Consider the following 6,577-nt stretch of genomic DNA (forward strand, 5'->3'; position numbering starts at 1 on the left):
TTTAAAAAAAATTATATTAAAGAAAGTTTTTAGGTAAAAGTTTACATACAATGAAATGCACAAGGTGCACTTTGAAGAATTTTTTAAAGTTTTCAAAAAAGTTTATAAAATTTTTAAAATCCCACCTTTTTCTTGTGATATGGATGGAAGTTTACAGAGCAAATCAGTTTCCCATTCAACAATTCATACATATTTTATTTCATGACATTGGTTGCAAGATAGATAGGAGAACACTGAGACAGGTTTGCATGGCCTAGTGGGACAGAGGGAAATAGTGATGCATACTCAACCTTGGAACAACAGGGCTCTGGGATACAGGGATCTAGGTATATCTTGAAAAGGGTAAATAAAACTAAAATCCTTGACTGCCTTATGAATATTAGTTTCCCTTGCATTGTTGTTGTTGTTGTTGCTAAGTGCTGTCGAGTCGGTTCCGACCCATAGCGACCCTGTACAGGGTTTCCGAGGCTGTAAATCTTTACGGGAGCAGAACGCCTCATCTTTCTACTGCGGAGCAGCTGGTAGTTTCGAACTGCTGGCCTTAAGGTTCGCAGCCCAATTCGTAACCATTACGCTATACTATTGTAAAATAGACACTTGAGTGGGATAGAAAGGAATGTTGGGAAACATGATCAGAGAAAACTTGTAAGCCTATCTTCAGCCTATAACTGATTGGAATACCTAAAAGGGGTTCTACAACTTGCCCAGTGAAATAGCCCTCGTGCAAAGCCTTTACAGAGTATAGGACCTTAGGTGGAATCCTGAGTCCCATCCAGAACCTTATGAGGTGGGACATTCCCACTAGAAAGGACAAGCAGACTGGAACAGCTACAGTGACAGAAGATACATCTTCATGATGAACCTGACCTATACTCAGAGTGGTAGTTACTTTAAATACCAACAGAGAGGGAAAGAGTCTTCACATCAAGTATCAATGCTATCCCCTCTGTACACAGGGTAGATAGGGACGGGCAACTTAGACATTGGCTACCTAAAATGAGGGGGCAATAAAGGCACAAAGTGACTGGCTTACAAGGTTTCAAGATGGAGTTTAGTTTAAGAGTATGGGGGGAATGAAAGAGTCCCCACTGAATAGCTGTCATCTTGTCTAGATGGGTCTGGTGAAAAGAGATGGGGATAAGATTCGTAAGATTTAATAGTGAATATTTGTAATCGCGACTGTCGCAAATATAGAGGTAGGAGTTTTGTAACAAAAAAGGGGAGTGGTTAATCTTACAGTCCAGAAACAGAGGCCCCCTAGGAACATCAAGAGAGAAACGCACAAGCAGAATGTGGGACCTTATCCAGAGAAGCAGCAGTGCCAGAGATGGAGGCAGAGATGGGGGCATGGAGAAGGGGAGCAGCTGAGGACTCTAGATTCATGGACTAAGAAGAGAAGAGCTAAGAGCTGGTGGTGGCCAGGAGGCAGACTTGCAGAATGTGCCCTTTGGAGATGTAAATTATTATATATGCCTGAGTGGGTTTTTTTGTTTATTTGTTTTTAAAAAGCTCTGGTAGCGTAGTGGTTACAAGTCAGACTGCCAACCTCAAGGTCAGCAGTTCAAAACTACCAGCTGTTCTATGGGAGAAAGATGAGGCTTTCTGCTCCCATAAAGATTTACAGCCTCGGAAACCCTATATAGGGTCGCTATGAGTCGGAACCGACTCCAAGGCACATAACAACAACAACAACAACAGCTAAGTGGATAGAGAGAAATACTGTTAACTGATGGTACATGGAGGGGATTATAATCATCGTAATGAAACGAGATGTATGATTTGTTGAATGTAAAACTGATGATATGCCCTGTAAACTTTCACTCAATTCACAATGAAAACCTTAAAAAAAAAAATTCTTTAGCATAAACATCTTTTTCCCTTGAGTGTTTCTTAGTGACATCATTTACTTTGGTCAAGCTATCGCTTTTGTCATCCTAATTCATTATTGGGCTTATCCATTTTGAAAGATAATAGATCTGCAGTTCTTAACTCTAAAGCTTTCTCAGGTTATCTTGAGATGGGTGAACCTGGCTTTACACTCAGCCAATACCAGAGGGACAATTGTCCTGGAATCCTCATAGACTCACAGAGAGAGAAAATACAATTAGGGGATATTACTTTCATTCTCTGTCTCCACAGGTACCTCCTTGTGAAGATAACTTTTGAAGTCCACTGGCATCAAGTTGATTCCAACTCATAATGACCCTATAGGACAAAGCAGAACTGCTGTGTTGAGTTTCCAAGGTATGAACAACCTGTTAGACAATTCTGTCTGAACAAAGGTAGATTTTGAAAGGTGCACTTCATGCACACAAACTTTAGCCAAACTGCAGATCATTCGAACATTCTAAAGTTAACATTAGTAACATTTGCCTTTTCTACCATGATTAACAGTGTTGGGTGTGGTTCTTCAAGATGGAGCTGACTGACTGGGTAGGTGTCCAGTGTGGAACTGATAATGCAGAGCATGAAACAGCACAAAGAACTTTGACAAATTAATTCTCACAGAGACTGAGGGACTCATGCGCTATTTCACTCAGGAAATACCTGCACACTGAATTTCATTCTACTAAGGCAATGCCTGAAGTCACACAATAGCTTTGATGAGTTTGCAGTATTAGTAGAATCAGGGTCTACACACTCATGCAAATGGGAAAAAAATAGAACATCTATCTATTCAATGCAACCAAAAAGTATATCTTAGAAAGAGAGACAGACAACAGACAATCGACAATAAACAACAGATAATAAACAATAAACAAGACAGAGCTAAGTAGTCAATGAAAAAAAGCAATCTGAGGAAGGGCTGGGCAAAGATTATATCATGATTGGGGTATTGCTATACAGGTGTATACATTTGTCAAAGCTCTTCTAACTGGTAGTAGGGGTATTAAAAGGTTGTGAGTGGCCATCTAAGATGCAACTACTGGTCTCTCCCCATCTGGAACAAAGACGAGTGAAGAAAAAGGCCTATGGAAGCAGTAAATCCAAAGGACTAATAGTCCACACAAGCCTCATCCTCCACTACCCTAAGACCAGAAGAACTAGATGGTGTCTGGCTACCACTGCTGACTGCTCTCAAAGGGATCATGATAAAAGGTCCTGGATAGAGTAGGAGGAAAAATGTGGAACAAAACTCAAAACTCAAAAAGACTAGGCTTACTGGTCTGATAGAACCTGGTGGAAGTCAGAGACTGTGTCCATTAGACACCCTTCAAGCCTGGAACTGAACTCAGCCAAACAATAGACAGGCCTATGTTGTTGTTGTTAAGTACTGTCAAGCTGGTTCTGACCCATAGCAATCCTGTATAGGGTTTCCGAAGAGCAGCTGGTAAGCTTGAACTGCCCACTTTGCAGTTCAAACTGACTTTGCTATCCAGCACATTATCCCACAGCACCACACCAGGACTCCTACAGACGGACCTATAGGGTGAACAACGCCACCAAGGAGGTATGCACTCCTTAGAACAACCAACAATAGGAGACCAAAAGAACAAATCACAGAAGGCAGGAGGGGACAGGAAAGAAAGATGAAAGGAAATGGAAAACACAGGGAGAAAGTGGGATATCTGTGACCTTAATACTTAGATGGGTATGTATTGTGCTATTTTTTTTATGCTTTCTGATTGCCTCCAGGTAGATGTGATCAGGGAATGGGCTTCCCTTTTCACTCTTCTGCTTAAGAAATTTCAAGATGCCACTGTTGGTCGTTGTGACATAACTTATGTTTTAATTTTCAGCCTATTTCCTTTTTTGTCTGCCTGTCCCTCTCCACAATCCCCATTCAGGCTTTTTTTCTAGTTATAAACAGTTCACGGCTGGCTGTGGCCATTTGGTTTTAACTGGAAACTGTCTCTTTAAATTTCGAGGAGATCTGTGCTCATGCGTAGTAGAACCCTCCGAGGGTGGGGCTGGGGTGTCCGCTAACTCCGGCACCCCTATCGTCACCAGAATGGAGGTACGCAGATAGCAAGGGACCAATGAACAGATACCAAAAGAAAAAAATGTCCACAGCTCTATCTCCGTGGCTCTTTCAGGCGTCTGTGGCCGCTCCGATCCTTCCCCCGCTTGGCCTCACAGAAGATGGCGGCTCTTGGAGCAGCTGAGCGTCCTGAACCAGAAAGCAATGGATTTCTTGCTTCTGCCACAAACTCTCCCAGCTGTAAGCCTTCCAACCTTCTAAATATTCCTTTATATGTGGTTCAGAGTTCTGGGACCATCCCCTGAGCCTGCTTGGTCCTGTATTCTGTGTTGTTGCCATCTGAGCTCCTCATTGCTCTTCCACCCAATCTGCCATCTTGTTTGTTCTCTCTATGCTGAAGAATTTTACAGATATAATTTGGCAACAATGCCAAAAAGAACCAAAAAATGAATGTAAAGATTTACAGCCTCGGAAACCCTGTACAGGGTCGCTATGAGTCGGAACCGACTCCACGGCACTTAACAACAACAACAACAAGTCACATACTATATGTATAGGCATATATATGTACAAGTAGATACAGATATGTGCATATGTATACACAGGTGTTATGGTTAGCAACTATCGAGTCAATTCCAACTCTTTGGGACCTTATGCACAACAGAATGAAACACTGGCCGGTCCTGGTCCATCCTCACAATTGCTATTGAATCCACTGGTACTACAACTGTGTCAATCCATCTTGTTGGGGGTATTTTTCACTGACCCTTCACTTTATCTAGCATGATGTTCTACTCCAGGGTCTAGTTCCTCCTGACAACATGTCTAAAGTAGGAGAAACCAAATTTCCCTATCTTTGCTTCTAAGGAGCATTTTGGTTTGTTTTGGCAATCCATGGTTCTTTCAATGGTACTTCTCCAACATCACAATTCAAATGCATCAATTCTTTAACAGTTTTCCTTATTCATTATCCAATTTTCACATCCATATGAGGCTATTGAAAATGCCATGGCTTGGTCAAGCACAACGCCTTAGTCCTTGAAGAAGTGACATCTTTGCTCTTGAGCACTTTAGAGGCTTTTTAAATTTTGCTCTTGAGCACTTTAAAGAGCCCCACTCCCACCCCCAGCATATTTGCCTAATGCAATATGTCATTTGATTTCTTGGTTGTTGCTTCCATGAGCATTGATTGTGGATCCAAGCAATATGAAGTATTTGTCAACTTCAGTCTTTTCTCTGTTTATCAGTGTTATTTATTGATATAGTTATCAGCATTTTTGTTTTCTTTAAATTGAGGTGCAATCCATATTGAAGGCTGTAGTTTTTGATCTTCATCATTAAGTATTTCAAATCCTATTGGCTTTCAGCAAGCAAGGCTTTGTCATCAAGGCATATCACAAGTTGTTAATGAGTCTTCCTCTAATCCTTATGCTACGTTCTTCTTCATGTAATCCAGTTTCACAAATTATTTGCTCAGCATACAGATTGAATACAACCCCGGCGCACACCTTTTCTGATTTTAAACCATTCAGTATCCTCGTGTTCTGTTCAAATGACTACCTCTTGGTTCTTTGTACGGGTTCCTCATGAGCACAATGAAGTGTTCTGGAATATCCATTTTTCTCAATGTTATCCACAGTTCGTTATAGTCCATACAGTCTAATGCATTTTCATAGTCAATGAAGCACAAGTAAACATCTTTCTGGTGTTCTCCACTTTTAGATAAGATCCATCTGATGCCAGTAATGATATCCTTAGTTGCATGTCCTTTCCTGATTCCAGTTTGAATTTCTGGTACCCCCTAGCAAAGTACTGCTGCAACTGTTTTTGAATTATCTTCAGCAAAATTTAACTTGCATGTGTTATTAATGATATTGTTCAATGATTTCTGCATTTCATTGGGTCATCTTTCTTTAGAAGGGGCACAAATATGGATCTCTTCCAATCAGTGGGCCAGGCAGCTGTCTTCCAATTTTTTTATGTAGACAAATGAGCACCTTCAGCACTACATCATTTTGTTGGAACATTCCATCAATTCCTGGTCCCCTGTTTTCCACCAATGCCTTCAGGGCAGCTTGACTTCTTTCTTCAATACTATTGGTTCCTGATCAAACATTACCTCTTGAAATGGTTGAACATCTACTAATTCTTTTTGGTATACAGACTTTGTATATTCCTTCCATTGCCTTCTTCTTTTTTAACTTTTCATTGAATCGAGTGAAGTTTTATTGACAAGAGCATCAGTTTTAAATTTAACAAATCGTAACCTTTGTTTTATCTCAATGATTGCAATCCCCACCTCATTTCCTCTCTGTGGTTCTTATTTCCATTCTACCCTCCTTCCCATTCCTTCTCAACTTTGTCTTTAGGTAAGTGCTGTCCTTTTGATCTTGATTGATTGACCATTCCATGGTAAATATTCCTTATTAGTGTTGTTGTCCCCCCTATACACCTATCGACTGCTTGGTTGAAAATTGGGCAAAGAGAGTTCCATTCTAGATCTGAAGAATGCTCGAGGGTCATATTCTCAGGTTCCTACAGTCTGTTTTTGACTAGTAAGCCCATTAAAAAAAATGATTCATTGTGAATTATGTGATAGTTTACATGGGAGAACATTAGTTTTACATTCATCCTATTGTATATCGTTTCATTACT

This window comes from Chrysochloris asiatica, unplaced genomic scaffold, assembly GCF_000296735.1.
Source record: "Chrysochloris asiatica unplaced genomic scaffold, ChrAsi1.0 scaffold00141, whole genome shotgun sequence".
Taxonomy (NCBI): domain Eukaryota; kingdom Metazoa; phylum Chordata; class Mammalia; order Afrosoricida; family Chrysochloridae; genus Chrysochloris; species Chrysochloris asiatica.